Source organism: Anthonomus grandis, chromosome 3 (genome assembly GCF_022605725.1).
Source record: "Anthonomus grandis grandis chromosome 3, icAntGran1.3, whole genome shotgun sequence".
Taxonomy (NCBI): Eukaryota; Metazoa; Arthropoda; class Insecta; order Coleoptera; family Curculionidae; genus Anthonomus; species Anthonomus grandis.
Genome location: NC_065548.1, coordinates 16,729,873 through 16,752,675, shown reverse-complemented (window position 1 = coordinate 16,752,675; position 22,803 = coordinate 16,729,873). Strand labels below are relative to the sequence as shown.

Sequence of the window (22,803 nt, the reverse complement as noted above, 5' to 3'; positions counted from 1 at the left end):
GTTTCGTCCTCCTCATTGCATCCCCTACATAGCGAGGTAACTGATTTCCCTAGCGTATGCAGGTGTTTCCTGCTGGGTGCATGGCCTGTAAGTAGCCCTGCGACCTTTCGCAGTTGTTGTCTGGAGAGGCCCAGTATGTTCTCACCCTTCTTGAAGGGTGGGCTGCCTATAAGTTGTTTGGATTGTTCCATCTTTGGCAGCTGCTCCCAGTAGAATTTGTTCTGGTTTGTTAGCCAGTTGCCGATTTCCCTCTTCCAGGTCTTATCGCTGACATAACATGTTGGTTCAGGGCCTACCAGGCTGTTGCTGGCTCCCTGGGTTGCAAGTTGGTTAGCCCTTCTTGCAGCCTTATTGTTGCCCATATTCTCTGCTAGGATTATCTCTGGCCTATTTTGCGCTTCGGCGAGGTTCCTGAGATCCTCCCAGCAGCTTTGCACAGTCCTTGACTTAGTCTCGAACTGTTGTAGTGCAAGTGTCGCAGCCTGGTCTCCTGTGAAAATTGCGAAGGTTTTGCCTCTTGGCAGCCCTTCTCTCATCAGTTGGACACAGGTTTGAATTCCTATTATGCTTGCCTGTAAATTTGTTGTTTCGAGGCCCAGGTTTAGCATAAGTTGTCTGCCCTGTTGTTCGTCCTCCACCATGCCCACAGCTACCCCGATCTTGGATCGTTTGGTTGCCGTGTGCCATACTGAGTAACCTCTTTGCCTGAGCCTGTTCGCTTCTGCGTCCAGTGGTCCCCTTTTTTCTTTGATGATAAAAGGTTTGTCTAGGTATGTGACCTTGGTTCTGTCTGTTCTTAGGGCCAGGCGCCCAAGGTCCTGTATTTTGTCAAATAGGGCATTGTGCCCATCTTTCGATAGGATTGTTGCGCCATTTGACAGCAGTCTTTTCGCCCCCGTTATAGCTTCAGCCCGTACCACTAAGTGTAGCGGGCTTAGTCCTATCAGGTTCTCTAGGGCAGCAGTCGGGTTGTTGACATCGCTCCTGTTATGCCCAGACATGCTATTCGTTGTGTTTTGTTGAGTATCTGTATTACAGTCCTCTTTTCTGCCGCATGCCACCATATAGGTGCTGCGTATGTAATGATGGGTCTAACCATTGTCGTGTACATCCAATATACCATTTTTGGTGACAGTCCCCATGATCTACTGAACATTCTCTTGCAGTACATAAGAGTTTTCGTGGCTTTATTTGTAGCTTGGATTACATGTTTCTTGAAGCTGAGTTTTTTATCCAGGGTTATACCTAGATATTTGACCTCGTCTTCAAGTCGCAGATTTTCTCCATAAAATTTTATGTTTCTAATGGGCTCTAGTTTCCTTCTTTTCTTCTTCTATCAGATTAAAGACATAAAACTTCGGTGTTTGTTGTTATAATAGGGGTCTCCAATGTTATTCCTTAAGAGTGCTTTTTTGTTAATCACAATTTTTAGCTAAAATTATCATATGTGTCTGTCATAGATTAATATTTAAAAATGATACTTGCCTTGATCATCTACCTAATATGACCAATAACTTATACATTTTTATGTGACAGATTCATTACTTGCACTACTTCAATGTATCTTTGTATACATTACCCCTTATTTTAAGTATTACCTTCTATAGATTAGACTGGTTATTTGCCACCATTTTTTCATACATTATTTTCTTTTACGTTAAAAAAAGTCAATTATGTTCAAACTTCAAGAAAACTATCGACCAAATATATTTCCCTTCGAAGCCTTATATACCAGGCACTTCGATACTAGCTTTGATGTAATTCGCAAGTATCTTTAGGGCCGCCTGTCAGATATATATATTGGTGTATTGATATCAAAGAGAACTGTTACATAGTAATATTGATTTAGTAAGTAATTGGTGCTATGTGCATCAAGCAATATCTCAAAATGCTCTGTTATGCCCTACATCCGTCTAATTCTGAGGTAGAACAACAACCCTGTTGAATTCAGTTATAATGTAGACAAGAATAATATTTCAAAATTATATCATGAAGAAAAAGAAAAAAATAATATAAAAAATTTTTATCAGCATATATCAACCGTAAGCGAGCTACTGTGAATTTACATTTATCAAGTATAATGGTTGGAGATACTTACTAATGAAAATGTAGTGTTATTTTTTCTTTCTATTAGAAGATAAAGCTAACGAATTTTCAAGAAATAGTTTTTATTTTTGTAGTTTGAAACAAGTCTTAGGATCTCATTTACATAACATTTACATTAACTAAAGCTAAGCCTTTCATACCCACTATAGTTTCTACATAATGAGCAATTTCCTAAATAATTCCAACATAATTATTGTCGGAAATTTCTCTACGGTGCTTTGAAATGCACGTCCAATGCATTTCAAAGCGCTGTCTTTAAATTATTGACTATACATCAAGAATATACTCTGGAGCGCAATCTATTACCACAAGATGTGGAACAATATACTCATACACCAAATTGTCGGCAAGTGTATCTCAGGCTTAGTATATAAATTAATAAGCCACCTGCGCCTCATTAAATAGCATAATTTATATGTTTATGAACGTAGGTGTGAATTTGCATGGGTACGAACGGATCGAACATGCAACCCTAATTATATATAAATTAATATCAGCAGTACATGATGATAGTATGGACTTAATAAATAAATTATTATGTTTCTTATATATTTTTTACAGGACACTTAGACCTTGCGATTAAACAGTTTTAATCTTTTCCCGATGATACTAACATCGCTAGCAAAACACGTTCGAGAATAAATTAAAGAGTTTTGGTTGGTGCTAAAACTGTGTTGTGATTTAAAATTCTTCTAGATCTCAGATTTTTTATTATTAAAATATGTGAGCTGTTTCCTGCCATTTAAATAAGAGATTATTAAGTTAATACTGGTTTTATCAAATTTGCACAATTTTAGTTTTTCAATAAGAATATCTGGAGAGACACAATCAAAAGCCTTTGTAATGTCGCAAAAAAGAGCCCCAATATATTCACCATTATTATAACCTGTATTTATAATTTTTATTAATTCATTCACGGCTGTTGTTGTTGAGAGAGACTTTCTGAATCTAAATTGACAACGACTTAACACTTGATTATTTTCAAAATATTGTGATTCTATGCTATATTATATGATATGATACTATATATATTATATTCACTATATTATATGATTTGTGAATCTAGCCTTAAGAAGTTTTTCAAATACACTAGAGAAAATTGGCACTATTGATATTGGTTTATAATTGTTTACTGTGTCTGTTAGACCCTTTTTGTTGATAGGGACAACTTTGGAAATTTTGAGTACACATGGAAATACCCCTTCTTTAATACAATAATTAATTAATTGAGTTAGTGGGCCTATTATTAGGTCAATTATATTTTTTAATATTTTAACATTTAAGGCCATAATAGTCTTTACTATTTTTATTTTTAAATCCCTTAATTACATCTGTTATCTCCACTTATGAAACTAAGGTAAATTCGAAATGTATGTTATTTAATTTATTTTTAATTGAATTGCATTAATGTTTTATGTAATCTAATGGTATTTATTTGATGAAGGCAATTTCAGCAAGTTCTTGGGGTATATTAGTAAAAAAATTATTTAGTTTGTTAAATGCGAGCTTACTGTCTACTTTTTTTCCCAGCTTTGAATGAGTTTTAACAATTTTCTATATGACGCTAGAGTTAAAGATATTGCCCTTAATATAATTATCATTTGCTTGTTTTTGGCCTTGTTTAATTTATTGCGATAAAACTTTGCATAATTTTTACTTAAGAGTGCTAGATCTATTAAAATGCAACGTATCACGCATTTTTTTAAGTCCTCATTGAACCATGAAACCAGGGGAGTATATTTATAGTGGTGATATTTTTTCTCTGGAAAAGCTAGGCATTTACAATTTAAATAAAGTTAAGAACTATTTAAAATTTTATATCTACCTAAATATTTTTATTGTCTAAGAAATCCCAAGAGATACCATATACCAAACACTTCAGAACGTTAAGTCCATTTTCCGTAACAGACCTATACATTGTGGTATTATTGATTTTAGGAATAGATTTATAATTAGCAAAGCTAACTTCAATAGCCATATTGGTCTAAGAAACCTACATCAGTAATGTTGCTTACACAGTCAATTACATTTGTAAATATATTATCGAGACAAGCGCTTTCTTGGGTCTATTCTGTTATTAAACTGTTTAGACCATAAGAGTGAAATAGGTCTAGAGCATTACTTCTTGTTGTGCATTCTTTTAGAAAATAAATGTTAAAGTCACCTAAAATAAAAATTTAAAATTTAATATTAGTGATGATTTGTAAAATGTTGGTCATTACGTCCAGAAAGAATTCAAAATTTGCGAGTGGAGGTCTGTAAATAGTAATTGTCATTAATCATAGTTTCATTGACTGCAGTGCACATACTTCAATTTGTTTCTCTGCTGAGAGGGAGTTTATATCTTCTTTTGATATGAACTCCTTAATAAAATCCTCTGTAACTGCTGCTGCTACTCGTTTTTTTATTTTTCGTCGAATTTTTACAGATAAATTGGTTTTTATTTAACCGACATTTTGTGGCCAGAACTTTGGCTCGTACAACTCTTCCTTTTTGCTCATAGGGTCTATTATTAAAAATCTTTTTAGTTGGTTAGAATGTGATGGAATCTCTTTTACCACAATAGTTTTTGGGTTAAACACTGGCTTCTTTTCTATGTATTCGGCAACATCGACGCTCCTTTTCACCCTATTGATATATATCCATAAACGTCTGTCTTCGCCGGCAAAACCTTCACCCCCTCTGAAGTGAACGATTGGAAAAATCTGTCCTCAGATTTTTTGTCCTCATATTTTCCCAATCGTTTCCTAAACCCCCTCCTCATCTGATGTATAAAGCCTTCATTCTCCGTGGTCGTACTTGCTTGACAACTTTTTCCTCTGAAATTCCCTTGACCTGATTTTGGTGGAGGTGCCGGAACATTGGTATTATGGTGCTGTCGTTCCATTACGGATATTCGTTTAACCGCATCGGAGTAACCCACTGAATTGTGCGCCTCGAGATTACCTTGACTCTCCTGTGATTTGGTGGCAGAATCATGCGACACTACCTGGTTCATTTCATTGGGATTTATGGTCTGATGTATGCCTTGTGCTACTCCATCTTCTCTTGTCATTTGTTTTGTTTCCAAATTCGACATTTGTTCAATTATTAATTAATTATTTTCCTTTAGAACTTTATTTTTATTATTCATTTCGGTTTAATAACATGACTTCTTGGATTAACTTTTCTTTATCAAATTTTAATTTAACTATTTCATCTTTGTTTACGTCCTCATTGTTGACGGTAATTATTGGCGCTAAATCACAGCACATAACATAAACAAAACGAGTTTATACAAAAGAACACTTTGCAAACGTTTTTAACACAACACTTATACTTTTTCTCTACAATAATTTCACTATTATCGCAATTTGCTCTCTCTCGGTCGGACGTTGCATCTTCATCCGACGCCATCTTACTATGACTATGCTGCTTATGCTGCAGAAGAACAAGACTTTTGAATGTTTATTATTCTAAATTAGTCTTCGGTTTTATACTTCAATCTAAGTATAAATATTCTATAATAATTAATGTAGATCCAACTGATAATGAAGAATGAATAAAGATCTACCGTCTTTGTAGGTCTTCATATACCCGTAAGTAGTAAAGCTTTTAAACCTTTATTAAGAAACATCAGAGAGACTTTATAGCAAAACTAATTTTTTATAAATTTCATTTATATAGCTCAACATAGGTATAAAAAATACATTTCTATATAACAATGGAGCTGGTGATCCATTAAGTTCTTTGTCATCCATATATAAATTTATTATTTTTTTTAGATTCTACTTTAATAAAAGTACTACTGAAAAGTATTTCTTTTTATATTTAATAAAAGATGTTCTTTCTAGTGTCTGAATATTTCTTTCCATAAATTCTAGTTTTATTATATTAATGGAATTAACAGAATTATGATGCTACTCTCATTCAAGGCCCGGTTATTGACCTATTGTTATGTTTATGATGTGGAGAGCAATTACCACAAATTCTAATAGTCTAAGATCTCACCATATTACGACCTTCACCCGTAATGTTTCATAAAATGTAGTATATTTTAAAATGTACTCCACAAAGGTTGCCTGAGAAATCTTGTGCAAAATATTAATTATTAATGATTAAAAATTAATTTTTTTTTAAACATTGCACTCATTCTGTTACGCATTAAATTGTGTACTAATCGAAAGTACGTAACTTGTGAAATATGCATCCACTGGGTTACCTTCTTTTTTCTTGTGCAGTTACTACGCAGCCAGGTGCGCGGACGTGATTCGTAATAGTAATTTACACCTATCGAGTTGCGCAATAAAACATTACATTAAATTAAAGTTTTATTGCAAACAATATGGCATAGGGTTGCTTGCGAAAAACCTGTGCATAATCCCGGTTGCCGATTTATAAAAGTTCAAATTCTCGCGCGGCTTAATGCAAGCGACAAATATATCACGAATTTACATATTTTAGGCTAAAAGTGCTTATAGGCATGTTTGGGACCATTTTGAGGTGCGGTCCAAAGACATCATTTTATAAAGACCACTTCCAGGAAATATGATTTTTAGATTTTGTATAAAAATGTAATTTATTGAAACAAGAAAAATATTAAAATACAAAAATTCTACTTCACATATATATTATTCAAAATCCGATCATCGGAAAAAAAATTGTTCATCTTCAATTTCAATTGATTCGTTATTCGTTTCTTCCGCTGTCATTTCGACAATGTCTTGCACCGTTAAAGGTGTTTGGTCACCAATAAATCCTATTGGTTTCAAATAACCGTCAACATACCACCCACATTTTTCAGGCTGCAACTTTATGCATTGAGGGTCCGTTGCATGAAGCCATATAGAATTAAAAAAAATTGTGCGCAACATTTTTTGTTGCAGTGATAACCAGCAAGGTGGTATACTGTTTGAATTGAAACTTTTAATTTTTTTTAAGAACTGCTCATTATCTTCTTTTGAAGAATATTATAATATAATATATATTCATATATATATATAATATATATATGAATATATAAATTTTTCAAAAAAATCCGATGTCTTGCTTCATCAACACTATTGCAGTTCTTAATGCCATATATGCTTGCCGTGAATTCTTGAACGGTGTTTGATTTTTCATTAATAAAAATATCCACTTTATCAGTTAATGATGCAAAAAACATTTGATATTTTTCGTTTTTAGAAAATAATTTGAAGGGTTTTATTTTTCCTTTATTATAAAATGCTGTCGTGTAATCGCATCCCGTAAATGCATAAAAAGCTGGGAGGCTTTTGCATAATGTGTGCCCCAACTTCTCTGCTAATGCGATGCAATTAATGCACTCCAGGTGCTGATGTTTTGTTTTTTTGCATTAGCCAGCCAAATTTGTGATTGTTGAATTTTGTCGATATTTCCCAGCAAAATTATCAACACATCAGTATCAAAGGTTTTTATCAAAATTCTCGACCTTGGTGCTACTTTAGAAGCATGAAAAATGATTCTCGTATCCACTGATGACACACATAATCGGGTTCTTCGATCTTTTTAATTGAATTTTCCTGTACTTCCTAAGAGTAGCATTGATAGTCAACTGTAAAAAGAATTTTTTTGTTTCCAATTATCGTTACCACCTTGTTGTTTACCCAATACTCGTCCAAAAAATGTACCAATGCTTCTTTGAAGTAATAGTTCTTCAGACTCTGTAGAAAATCCTTGGGTCGGCTTTGTTGCGGTCCAGAAATGTTATACGAAGTATTAACTTCTTTCCGCTGGTGACGTTCGGAATCTTTGGTCGATGCTGTTAAGTAACGGTCGAAAACTAAATTAATATCTGTAGCTGTTGTGGAACAAATTTTAATGAGAATTGTCTCAGCAACTTTATCAAACGTTTGTGGCATTGAAGATCCTATCAAGTGCAAAAAGTAAAAACCATCGATTATGTCAACGTTGATACCTGTGGGCTCCACCACTTTAGTTTCAGATTTCAAAGTTTTTGCTAACGTTGACTTAGAAGTTTTACACATTTCATCAGTGCAGGAGAAAAGAGCAGGTGGCATTGGCGCTAGCGGAAATGTCAAGCAATTTTCAAGATTAATCTTCTTGTTCATGCTAATTGCCAAAAGTCGCCCGAATAAAATTTTGTATTGAAAAAATATTTAAATATATACAAAATGCACATGCTACATTTCCATTATTCCATTAAAAACTAAATATAGAAAATTTCTTTGCTACGACAATTATTAAAAAGATACATTTATTTATACTTACTATATTCTCTGCAGCAAATTGATCGAATTCATCTTTATATTTATTACTCAATACAGTCACTATTTTGTAACACGTGGCGTGATAACTAACAAAATCTAGCGACGCGTTAGTTATCTCAACGTCATTGTATTTAAAATTTTTTATTTTACGCAAAGCTAATTTCAACGAACAGTTTTTTAAAGTTTCTTCGTTAAAATGTAATACATTGTCACATGAGCCACACAAAAAACACTTTTTAACCATTTTTTAGCACGTTTTTTTTTTCAAAATGAGGTTAATTCACTATGATGATGCTCCTACTACTAGCATGTACTACTATCGCTCTCTTTCTGTAACTCATACACAGAGCATGCGCACTCGATAAACTAGTGAAATACAGCTGTAATGCTGTGTTTTTGTCTATCGCATTGAATATTATTCTCGGACCTCTCTATAGCTCGCATCAAGCCGCGTGAGAATTTGAACTTTTAAAAATCGGCAACCGGGATTAGGCACAGGTTTTTCGCAAGCAATCCTATGCCATATTGTTTGCAATAAAATTAACTTTAATTTAATGTATTGTTTTATTGCGTAACTCAATAGGTGCAAATTACTATTACGAATCACCTCCGCGCACCTGGCTGCGTAGTAACTGCACAAGAAAAAAGAAGGCAACCCAGTGGATGTATATTTCACAAATTACGTACTTTCGATTAGTATACAATTTAATGCGTAACAGAATGAGTGCAATGTTAAAAAAATAATAATTTTTAATCATTAATAATTAATATTTTGCACAAGATTTTTCAGACAACCTTTGCGGAATACATTTTAAGATATACTACATTTTATGAAAACATACGTTTCATCCCGTAACGTTATGAGTGAAGTTCGTAGTATGGTGGGATCCTCTACTATAATAAGGATTTGGTTTTAAATTGTTTGACAATGATATTATGCTTTTGTGGTATGATGCAATTTAAAGACTTATTGTGCATTTTTTATGAATACATTCACTGCTTTCTGTTTAAAAATATAACAAGATGTTAAGAACATTAGGTAGTTTCAAAAAATATGTATTGCTCTTATACAGTCAGTATTTCCAATATGTCATTGAGCGCGTGTCCTTGTATTTATGTATTTATTTATAACTGCAAAAGTTCAGAAAATATATTCCTTATTTTAGTTTGGAATAATACGGCTTCCAAATAACTGATGTCAATAAGATGAACCGTAACATCACTAAAGAAGAGGTAAAACATGCGGTCCTAATATAGGAAGATAGAGAAAATGCCCTCAGAATGACTGTCGACGATAAGTCGACTAGCGTTCCTTTACCCAAAAAAATGAATGCGTTCAAATGTAATGATTACCGCATGATAAGCTTGATGTCTCATATACTAAAAACGTTTCTGAGAGTTATAAGCTATCGTCAAACTTTTGACTGAGTGCAACATCAAAAACTAGCAGAAATACTCATTAAAAGAGCAACAGGCGTAGACGAAGGCCTCTTATGCATCAATACAGAACTCTATTAGCATCAGATCAAGCAAGGGTGAAGAACATCGTGTGGGAGGAGATATAGAGCCATAAGGAAAGGAGTACAAGAAGGATGCATATTATACCTACTGCTGTTAAATCTGTATTCGAAAACAAACCTTCGCAGAATCTCTTAAAAACACTAGTGCTGGAATCAAAATTAACGGCAAAACAATTAACAATATAAGATATGCAGACGAAACAGTCGTAACTGCCAGCAACCTACCTGAGCTCCAGCAACTTGTAGATGTTATTGTTAAGTACATACGCTACGGCCTACATATCAGTATCCTCAAAATAAAACTTATGGTCTAGTTCTGTGTAAACATAAGCTGCTGTCCGAATCCATAACAAAATTTTAGAAGTATCATCCTTTAGATATCTAGGAGCACTAATGAATAATAGTTACGATTCTACAAGGGAAGTACCATCAAAAATAAAGCAGGCGAGGAGGATATTTATCGGTATGAAGCACTTTTTTATCAGGTGTGACCTTGACTTAAGTCTTGAAAATACGTAAACTACTATGCTACGTATTCCCTATCCTCCTGTATGGCTGCAGAAATTGAACCCTTAACCCCTCGCCAGAAAAACGCATTGAAGATTTCTAAATGTATCCTTATAGCAAGCTACTACGCATATCCTGGATCGAAAGAATAAGTAACAGCGAAGTTCTGAGTAGAACGCAGAAAAGCAAGAAGCTGATGCCAACAATTAAAGAGCGCAACTAAAGGTATATTGGACAATATAATAATTGGAGATAGATATAAAATACTTTGGTTGAACATCGAGGAAAAAATTCAGGGGAAAGGGTCAATAGGGAGAAGACTAGACAGAGCTCATGGCTCAAGGACCTACGCCGATAGGTTAGTAAAACATCATGCAGAATCTTCAAGGTAGCTGTTTCACGAGTGATTATTGCTAGTTGAATCGGTATTCTTTGAAAGGAGAAGAAAATAAGTTTATTTCTCTTTTTAATATTATTTAAAAAAATATACGGAACAAACTGGATTAGTTCTACAACCGCTATATATTAATTAAAACCTTCTAAATCATCTTTTAATTAATATTATCAAATCAAAGAAAATTATCTTAACAAGGTTAAAGAGTAGGAAAAACAGAACATTGATTGCCGAGGTATATTATAGTAAAAATAAAATAATTTTGTAATTATACTTGGAACATCAATTGATTTCTTTTTGCATTTGTATATGTGTTTATCCTTATTTTAAGAAAAAATAAATAAAATTATGTTTTTAGTTCCAAAAAAAAAATAAAAGCTTAATTTTTTTTTCTGTTGGTATTTAAACTCATTAGAAAAAAACTTTGTTTCTGGCCATTATTTTTGAGCTACGTAATGGTGTTTTGAAATAAGAGAAAAGGATGTTTCGTTTTTTAGCATTCATTATCAACTTTTTTTACGGAGGCCATATTAAATATCACCAGATTTACATTGTTTCACGAAACTTGTAGAATGTAAAAAATATAAAATTATTATAGCTTAGTCAAAATAAATTTTGGGTTTGCAATAATTCAGGGAAAGCTGAAAAATTACATAAATGTTAAAAATAGTATTACAAATAAAATGTCAGAAATCCCCATCGATCCTCCTTGTGCTAAAAAGTTTATTCAAGGTCAAACGTCAAAAATATTGGTTTTTCGCGTTTATATCGTAAACGGTAAATCTTATCATAAAAATAGGTTAGATAAAAATTGTAGATCAGAAAATTACCTACATAAAATGGCTCTACACATTTTTTCGTGCGAGTCACCATTCTTGAAATATTGTGGTTCTAAAAGTTGAAAAATTCGTATTACACATAATATGCACACATTTCCGCACCACCTGTACTATACGAGGTAGCGTGCTCGGCGCGTTTTTTTAACGTGGTTTCCCCAATAGGCATAGTCCACAATCTATTGCAAGTAAGGAAGTTTCATGAAATAGCGTTTAAAAGCTTTTTTTTTAGTTGTATTAATTTGAAAAAATGAATTATTGTTATGGATTATATCATTTAAAAAATTATTGTATATCTGTATAAAAATGTTATATATGTTAAATAATTTTATTCTAACTCATAATCTTCAAAAAAATCTTCATCTTCGCTTTCTTCTTCCTCTTCTTCTATTTCTATAGATTCTGATAAATATAAAGATAAATCAATTGTCTCTTTTATCTCATACGGATCCTCATCTACTAAATTTTTATCAGAATTGGAGCAAGATTGTCCTTGACAATGCGTACACACTGCTGAGTAAAACAATCCTACTCTTTTACAGTCACAACTATTACTACAACCCTTTTTGCAATTACAGAAAATAGTGTTAAGGAGTTTTTCTGGAGCAGGTGAAAGTACAGTTTGAATTGGCTGCAAACTATTATCTGTCAACCTCCAACCCCAATCTTGTGGGTTCAGTTCATTTTAAAGCCAGACTTGAACTTGGTAGTATACTCGATATACAGTGCCGGCCAAAAGTGGAGAAACTTTTAATATTTTTATTTTTTTTAATTAAAACTAATTCGAAGTAATTGTAAATAATGTTTATGGTTATATCTAGTAGTGGCGAAAATAATTAGAAAAAAAAATTGAAAACTAATAATTTATTACAAAATTTGCAAACAAAATTTATTTTCTCTCAGGACAAAAATGGAGAAACTTTTTATTTTTATGACATAATGTTATAATAGAAAATGTGGATAAAAGCACACTAATACTTTGTGGTATAACCGTTATTCTTCACAACTTCACTACACCGTCTTGGCATAGATTCAAGAAGATTGTGTATAATATCTCCGGAAATTTCACTCCATGCTTCTTTTAGGACTTGGAATAATTCGTTTTTATTTCGGAACTTATTCGGATTTTTTTGTCGAACTTTTTTGTCTAGGTGCTTCCACAAGTTCTCGATGGGATTTAAATCTGGACTTTGAGCTGGGCACTTCAGAACTTGAATTTATTGAGAGGTTAGGAAATTTTTAACAATTTTAGAAGTGTGCTTGGGGTCGTTATCATGCTGGAATTTCCAAATTAACGCCAATTATCCTCGGCGTAGGGAAGCATATTATTCCTTAAGATGTTTAGATAATATTGGCTATTCATGATCCCATCTATTCTCACCAGTGGACCAACGCCATTCCCGGATAAACATCCCCACACCAACACATTACCGCCTCCATGTTTGATTGTGGGAATAGTGTACTTTGGGTTGAATTTTTCATTCTCACGTCCCGAGAATCCAACCCAACCCAACCTAACCCATCTCTGACAAAAATAAATTGAACTTACTTTCATCTGACCATAAAACGTTTTTCTATTGATTATAGGTCCAATGTAAGTGTTCTTTTGCGAATCTTAAACGAATTTGTCTATTTTTCGTTGAAATAAAAGGTTTTTTTACCGGTCTCCTGGCTTTTAAGTTGGCGTCACATAAACGTCTTCGAATAGATCGAACTGAAAGGGAAATGCGGGGATATGCCTTTTTTATATCTTCGGCGGAGAAAAATGGATTTCTTATAGAACATCGTCTAATTAGCTTGTCAGTTGCAGATGTTGTTTTTTTGGGTCTACCTGGCTTAGAGGTGCTGGCAGTAGTGCCTCTAGTTTGCCACAATTTGATTTGTTTACAAATGACACTTTTATGAAGATCAAGTTCTCTGGCGATTGTTACTTGTTTCACTCCCGCATTGTGCTTCTCAATTATAAGTTTTTTTATTTGTTCAGATAAATTTATATCTCGAGGTATTTTAATACTAAATAGGCTTCTTCACAATCGAAAACGAACTGCTTCAAACGAGACCTATTTAATTTAAAATATTTAATACAAAAAGTTTCTCTATTTATGTCCTCAAGTAAAAAAAAACATTGTTTACTATTTACATTCCTGTGATAAATATTCAAACTGTTTTGGTATGAATTTATGGCTTAGGCTAAGATAGACATTTTTAATACATGGTGTCACAAAAATGTTGAATAGATTATTAAATTAGAAAAGAAATTAAAAGTTTCTCTACGTTTGACCGACACTGTAAGTGTTGACAAGTAGAAGCAGATGTCGAAGGAAGGTAAGATAACTCTACTCTTTTATTATTTCGTGTGTTTTTTACAAAACTTGAATATCGATACTTGTCTACTGTATACCGTTGTTTGAAAAAAGCAGGTATACGACTGACGACTCTTCAACAATCAGGGAGAGGTACTCATTGTATTGAATGTTTCATAAGATACACGGTGGAGTAAGAACGTATGTCAGTATTTTTAAAGAAAGAACGTATATCAGTATTTATATATCTCAAGAATAGTGACTCGCACAAAAAAAAGTGTAGAAACATTTTTTGTAGACAATTTTATGATCTACAATTTTTGTCTGACCTATTTTTATGATAAAACTTACCGTTTACTTTTACTTAACCGTTTCCTTGTTATTAATTTTAATCTGAAAATTTAGTTCACTGACAAATTTACATTTGTGGCACGTACCTGGATGGACCTGTGCTAATCTGGTTGAATTTCTTACTGTTCCATAAAAAAAGTGAAATTAAAATATTGAAATTTAATTTTACCATTATTGTTTAGAACACGTCGTATATATCTCATAGATTAAACTCTAATTTCGTATTTCTATTTTCCACCAAATAATTAATTTTTTAAGTACTTAATTACTACATAATTAAAATCCTAATCAATTTATCAAATTTCCATTTATACAAATCAGCTCTGTATTTCATTGTGTGTTTTAATCGAGCTTTATAGATCGATCGTGAAACAGAATTTTTAAACTCGCCACAATTGGGCAGTCTGTTATTTTAGTGGCACATATTGAAACATCGGTGCTCGTCGAGATTTATTTTAGAAGTTTTTGTAAAGTGGAACATACAACTGCTGTATGCAAATTAGTCCGCTTTAACTTTTTAAGTGCAACCAAAAAATATATTTCTTTTGTAGCTCTTTCGAAAATGCTTGTTTGTGAAGTCTGCATTGTGCTCTAACGGTGGAATCGATTGATTTTTCTTATTGTGTCGCTGTGTTGCATTTTAAAACCTTTTATAGAGGTTTATTTTATTTTTTTTCTTAAATAATGAATAGGAGACTCAGGATATTAGGTTTCTGTGTCAATATTTTAAAGATTTTTGTGTTTCTATAAAAAGTTTTGTTAAATCGTAAGTTTATTTTAAATTCGTGTCAGCCAGTTAATATAGCTCAAGTTCTGTAAGAAGCTTGTATGCTATGTTAAGTTTTTGAACCTAAGAGTAATATCAATTAGCATAATCAAGTATTAAGAAGTGCTATTTTGAGTAAAAGAAGGTAAGGAAGTAGTAGACAAAGATAAATTATTCCCTATTAAAGCATGTTTTCAGTCTGCACATTTATATAATAAATATGGTTACTGTGAGCCTCCGCTTATTATGTCTACATTCAGAAAACATTCTGTTTAAACCAGTTTGTACCATTTGTCTTGAGTTTTTAGAAATAAAATAAATCTCTGTAACACGTAGTAACAAATTATTCTTGTAAGAGATTATGACTGTTTATGAGTGGAATACGAGTGTAGTATAGACATAAGTTCTTATTATGCAAACAAAATTTAATGCAATCAAGTAACACTTAAAGAACTCCGTACCTGATCTTTTAAACTTTGGAAAGATTTTCATTATTAATAATAGGCTAATCTTATTTACAAAGAATATGATAAAATATGTCCCTCAAAAAACAAAAAACAAGATCTTCCTGATTTCACAGAGCAGTTCTGACAGGCTTTTTCTCATATTAAGGCATTCGACTATGTGATCTTGTTTATAAACCGGATTGTCGACTAAACTGTTTTGTATTAATAATACTATTTAATATCAAATATTTTTTGAAGAAGTTGTCCTTACATCTAAAATATAAAACTTTGCTACTGATGTAAAAAACAGCAATCCTTGATGTTACATTCTGATATTATGTACAACTGGGACAAATTAAACACCTAACAAGCAAAATTATTTATTTCCATAAATACCTATGTTTATTCAATTATAACAGAGGCAACATTTATATCGTGTTCTTTTGCACAAGGGAAATGTAACTAAATAAAAGATAACTAACTGTGTTGCATCCTGAGGATTGCCATATAAATTGTTGACACGTCGCTGTGGACACAGAACGCAGTTTTTGGTATTTTATTTTTTACTGACCATAATTTAGCTACTCTTCACCTGAAGAAAGTTATCGGGTAATATACTTATAAAGAAAAAAAATTAATACTAAATTTATATTTACTATTTGTACGCAAAAGAGCAATGGACTGAATAGTATAAAAAAAAATAATTAAATTAATAGGCTTGAGATTTAAAAAGTAAAGACAAATCAAATAATAATTTTAAAGGCCTACCTTGGTGTATCTTGCTTTTATGGTTGTGTCGATCTCTGGTTACTGGATCCCAAGCAGACTTTTAAAGATGCTTTTCACTTAGTAATTTTGTATAAAAAGAATTCAGTAAAAAACTTTTAGTTGATCGATATTTAGTGGTACGTCGATTTTGGTAATGCTACGAGATACTGATCGAGCTTCGGGATGACGCTGACATCGTGACCCATTTCCTTGATACATCTCCCCACCATTGCCTGATTTTTGAAATATCACCAAGCGAATAATGAACTATACTACAACCATTATACAATGTGAAATTTAAAAATTTAATTTAAGACGTTACACTATTGTAATTAAGAACATTTTTCAGAACAGCGTTTGAAAATCCTAATTTTTTTGTTTGTAGTAGTGCCTATAGTAGTTTAATTTAGCTGCTAAGGGAATTGATGTGCAATGAACAGCCATAGGCAGTTGCACGATAAGTCACCTCGAGCCCCACTAAGTTTTGCTTGAGACCAATAGCCAATAAGGTGCTCGAGTTAAAGGAGTTTAAAGCTGCTGATCAAACTATAACTATTGCCCAGTTATTTGAACATGTGGTTCCTTCTGCCTCCCAGCAACAAAGGCATATCAAGTTTTCTGAATTACTTATGGTGGATACGGTGGATATGGCGACTTAAGTTTTTTGTAGGTAGAGTAATTTTCTGATAAAATAAGCAAAATAATTATCTGTGTGTCTTAGCTTGTCTCGTGTTAGCTATTTTTATTTACCATAGAAAAGTCCTACCGAGCAAACCTTTTAGTGTAAAGGTCAGCTAAGGATCTTTAGAGTGTCTTCCCCTTGATTGTTAACATTGCGAGAGTAGCCAGCCATCTAGATATCTCTTTGCAGCCATTTCTTTAAAATCATTTATGACCAACTTATACTCTACTACTGGCTTGGAGCTCTTCTTATCGGTCTTAATTAGCATTAGTATTAATTGCACCTATGATGTCCAAGCAGATTGGATTCAGTTCAAAAATTATGAGCAGGACGAAATGAAGTAAAAAAAATTGTTCCCTTATAACCCGGTGTTTATCCGCTGATATAGTTAGTTCGAATTTGAAAAAAAAAATTTTTGGAAAAAATCAATACCGGAGAGTATACCCGAAAAATGAAAAAACCCAAATGAAGGCCGATATCTCGGCTTGTATAGGCACTATCGGGAAAATTCCAACGGTTTTTTCTTGGTTTTGTCGTTCTAAATCCAACGAGACCATCGGCAAGGTCGCAGCTCTCATACTAGCCGAGATATGGCATTTTTGATGCCCATTTTTGGCCTCAAAAACGAGGTCGAAAAAATACTCGATTTCTTAGTTCTGCTCGGATTCCCTTATAACCCGGTATTTTCGTGATCTACTTAATGAGAACAATCCAGTGGTATAATTAGTTCGAATTCGAAAAAAAAAAATTCTGAAAAAAATCCAAACGGGGGGGTTAACCCGAAAAATGAAAAAACCCAAACTTTGAAGGCCGATATCTCGACTTCTATAGGCACTATCGGGAAGATTCCAAAGGTTTTGTCTTAGTTTCGTCGTTCGGAATCCAACGACACTATCCGCAAGGTCGTAGCTTTTACGATAGCCGAGATATGGCATTTTTGACGCCCATTTTTGGCCTCAAAAACGAGGTCAAAAAGTGACAATTTCCGAATTTTCAAAGTGCTCTTATTCCCTTATTTCTGATCGAATCCTGTTTTAACCCGGTATTTTCGTGATCTACTTGATGAGAACAATCCGCTGGTATAGTTAGTTTGAATTCGAAAAAAAAATTTCTGAAAAAAATCGATACGGGGGGGTATACCCGAAAAATGAAAAAACCCATACTTAGAAGGCCGATATCTCGACTTCTATTGGCACTATCGGGAAAATTCCAACGGTCTTGTCTTAGTTTCGTCGTTCTGAATGCAACGAGACTATCCGCAAGGTCGTAGCTTTTACGATAGCCGAGATATGGCATTTTGATGCCCATTTTTGGCCTCAAAAACGAGGTCAAAAAGTGACAATTTTCGAATTTTCAAAGTGCTCTCATTCACTTATTTCTGATCGAATCCTGTTTTACCCCGGTATTTTCGTGATCTACTTGATGAGAACAATCCGCTGGTACAGTTAGTTCGAATTCGAAAAAAAAAAAAATTTCTGAAAAAAATCGATACGGGGGGGTATACCCGAAAAATGAAAAAACCCAAACTTTGAAGGCCGATATCTCGACTTCTATAGGCACTATCGGGAAAATTCCACCGGTTTTGTCTTAGTTTCGTTGTCTGAATGCAACGAGACTATCCGCAAGGTCGTAGCTTTTACGATAGCCGAGATATGGTATTTTGATGCCTATTTTTGGCCTCAAAAACGAGGTCAAAAAGTGACAATTTTCGAATTTTCAAAGTGCTTTCTATTTTCGTGATCTACTTGATGAGAACAATCCGCTGGTATAGTTAGTTCAAATTCGAAAAAAAAAATTTTCTGAAAGAAATCAATACGGGGGGTATACCCGAAAAATGAAAAAACCCAAACTTTGAAGGCCGATATCTCGACTTCTATAGGCACTATCGGGAAAATTCCAACGGTTTTGTCTTAGTTTCGTGGTTCGGAATGCAACGAGACTATCCGCAAGGTCGAAGCTTTTCCAATAGCCGAGATATGGCATTTTTGATGCCGATTTTTGGCCTCAAAAACGAGGTCAAAAAGTGACAATTTTCGATTTTTCAAAGTGCTCTCATTCCCTTATTTCTGATCGAATTCTGTTTTAACCCGGTATTTTCGTGATCTACTTGATGAGAAAAATCCGCTGGTATAGTTAGTTCGAATTTGAAAAAAAAAAAAATTTCTGAAAAAAATCCAAACGGGGGTATACCCGAAAAATGAAAAAACCCAAACTTTGAAGGCCGATATCTCGACTTCTATAGGCACTATCGGGAAAATTCCAACGGTTTTGTCTTAGTTTCGTCGTTCGGAATCCAACGAGACTATCCGCAAGGTCGAAGCTTTTCCAATAGCCGAGATATGGCATTTTTGATGCCCATTTTTGGCCTCAAAAACGAGGTCAAAAAGTGACAATTTTCGAATTTTCAAACTGCTCTCATTCCCCTATTTCTGATCGAATCCTGTTTTATCCCGGTATTTTCGTGATCTACTTGATGAGAACAATCCGCTGGTATAGTTAGTTCGAATTCGAAAAAAAAAAATCTGAAAAAAATCCAAACGGGGGGGTATACCCGAAAAATGAAAAAACCCAAATTTTGAAGGCCATATCTCGGCTTGTATGGGAGCTATCGGGAAAATTCTAATGCTTTTGTTTTAGTTTCATCGTTCTGAATCCAACGAGACCATCGGCAAGGTCGTAGGTTTTACGATAGCCGAGATATGGCATTTTTGATGCCCATTTTGGACCTCAAAAACGAGGTCGAAAAAATACTTGATTTCTTAGTTCTGCTCGGATTCTCTTATAACCCGGTATTTTCGTGATCTACTTGATGAGAACAATCCGCTAATATAGTTAGTTCCAATTCGAAAAAAAAAAATTTCTGAAAAAAATCCAAACGGGGGGTATATCCGAAAAATGAAAAACCCCAAACTTTGAAGGCCGATATCTCGACTTGTATGGGAGCTATCGGGAAAATTCCAACGGTTTTGTTTTAGCTTCGTCGTTCTGAATCCAACGAGACCATCGGCAAAGTCGTAGCTTTTACGATAGCCGAGATATGGCATTTTTGATGCCCATTTTTGGCCTCAAAAACGAGGTCAAAAAGTGACAATTTCCGAATTTTCAAAATGCTCTCATTCCCTTATTTTTGATCGAATCCTGTTTTAACCCGGTATTTTCGTGATCTACTTAATGAGAACAATCTGCTGGTATAGTTAGTTCGAATTCAAAAAAAAAAAAAATTTCTGAAAAAAATCCAAACGGGGGGTATACCCGAAAAATGAAAAAACCCAAATTTTGAAGGCTGATATCTCGGCTCCTATGGGAGCTATCGGGAAAATTCCAACGGTTTTGTCTTAGCTTCGTCGTTCTGAATCCAACGAGACTATCCGCAAAGTCGTACCTTTTACGATAGCCGAGATATGGCATTTTTGATGCCCATTTTTGGCCTCAAAAACGAGGTCAAAAAGTGACAAATTCCGAATTTTCAAAATGCTCTCATTCCCTTATTTTTGATCGAATCCTGTTTTAACCCGGTATTTTCGTGATCTACTTAATGAGAACAATCCGCTGGTATAGTTAGTTCGAATTCAAAAAAAAAAAAATTTTCTGAAAAAAATCCAAACGGGGGGTATACCCGAAAAATGAAAAAACCCAAATTTTGAAGGCTGATATCTCGGCTCCTATGGGAGCTATCGGGAAAATTCCAACGGTTTTGTCTTAGTTTCGTCGTTCTAAACCCAACGAGACCATCTGCAAGGTCGTAGCTCTCATATTAGCTGAGATATTGCATTTTTGAATTCCATTTTTGGGCTTAAAAACGGACGTCAAAAAAATACTCGATTTTTTAGTTCTGCTCAGATTCCCTTATTACGCGGTGTTTTCGTGATCTTCTTGATGAGAACAATCCCCTGGTATAATTATTTCGAATTCGAAAAAAAAAATTTTAACCGAAAAATGAAAAAACACAAACTTTGTTGGCCGATATCTCCCGATAAATATTTTTATTGATCTATGACTATTTGGTTTTTTAGATTTTTATTATTTTGTAAAGATTTTTTCTAAATATCTCATACTGCCATTAAAAATGATTTCGCTACTGGTTCAGAAACTGTAGGTATTTATGCTTTGAGCTAACTACCAAACTTTTAAATAATTATTTTCTTGAAACCATTCTCTAAATGGTACCTGATATTTGTTATATATTTAAACTAGATATATTCAAAGATTTTGTATTATTTATTTGGCTATTATTTAATCATAATTTATAAAGTAAACGTTTTTTTGTGAAAGATTATTGGCACAGCTAACCAAATAGAAGAGCCACCGTTGGCTAAAAAAAAAGTTTACAGTTCATTCTAAAGTAACAAAATAAGCTGTTCTATGTTGGTAATATCCTGTGTTTTTCAGACTAAATTCTTTAGCTAAAAATTAGAGTACAATAATACAGTTATATTAAACTATTCATTTATTTTAATTAAAAAAAATCTTTAATTAGAGATAAAATAACATCTGCATATATGTTCCTAAAAAAACACAATGCCTCTCATCCCAGCGCATCGTACACACATTTCAATGTGTGTTATAAATATGAGTAACAAAAAACTCGCGCATTCAAAATCCCGTATAATTACCATCAGCGTGTGTGAATTTATATGAAAAATTTTCCTGTAAAAATGTAAATCCATCTATTTTATATAAGGCTTTGCCACTATCCACACAGCGGTCTGATTTAAACAAAAGGGCATTATATGAATGAAGATTGAACCTCCGTGTGGCAACGTTTTTATAGTTACCATATGACTAAACAGTATAGCGCATATTTATATGTGTGTGGTCATGTTTGATGAGGTCGATCTCATTTACGTCAGCTATTACGTCATCCCACAGGAATACGATAATGTTTGAGTTTTTATTAGACTGACCGAACATGCCATTTCTTTTACCGGACGTTTAAGCTTAAAGCCACAACTTTGTGCAGCTGTGCGCTGGCTTTATTTGAGGTTTTAATTAGAATTTTTTTACAGTACCGTATACTTAAAAGCTAAATTTGTTGTGGGTTTAAGTTAAAATTTTACTTTTAAGAAAATAAACGGTTGTATATAAAGAGTAGGATTAGTTTAAACGTTTAGATGTAAACTTTAAATTTCAAATTACAGCGAGTTTAGTTTCTGCGGTTTACAACCTTTATGCATCTGTACTTGATTAAAAAAACTCACAAAAGCAGCAAAAATATAAGGAGATAGAATACAGATACAAAATCACTAAAATCAAAAATGTTTACAAAAATCAAAATAGATCCTTCAAATAATAAAAGTAATTACACTGAAACATGGGAATAGACTGCTTAACATTAAAAGTTTTATACAGTGCTTTCATTTCAAAATGATCCACCCTTAATAACTATCTTAAAAAAAAAAAATAACTTCTATAATCTAATATCTTATAAATTGCTTGTATTTTTTTTAATGATCTATTATAAAAAATGTAAGAATTTTAAAATGATGTAGGTACCACACTAAAAGTATTCATTTAAAATACCAAAGTTTGGCGTAAATAAAATATTCATTATTTCTAGACATTTTCGCTAACTATTTGCTTACACATTTACCGATTTCATTTTTTTTGGTACCGTTGAATAGAGAATTTTACGCTCCTTACTAGGATGTATCACACGATTGGGGGTTCCCATTCATTTGACATATTAAAGTGAGGTTAGCTGGAGATGAGGAGGTGATTGACAGAACTTCAGTAAATGCATAATCAAACGTCCCCCTGTATATCTGTTTCGACGTGTTTTTTTTTTTTTTTTTTTTTTTTTTAAGAAAGTTATTAAGGGTGGATTGTTTTGAAATGAAAGCACTGTATATGTAAAATGACAGCTGTGGTATTTGATACCAGTAACTTGATTCGGA

At 33.3% G+C, this 22,803-nt stretch overlaps 1 protein-coding gene across 3 annotated transcripts in view; it reads left to right on the top strand.

Moving 5' to 3' along the window:
* The window catches only part of LOC126734519 (peripheral plasma membrane protein CASK), a 681,912-nt gene that overhangs the window by 179,805 nt on the left and 479,304 nt on the right, over positions 1-22,803 (top strand). The gene's annotated exons all lie outside the window — the stretch shown is intronic.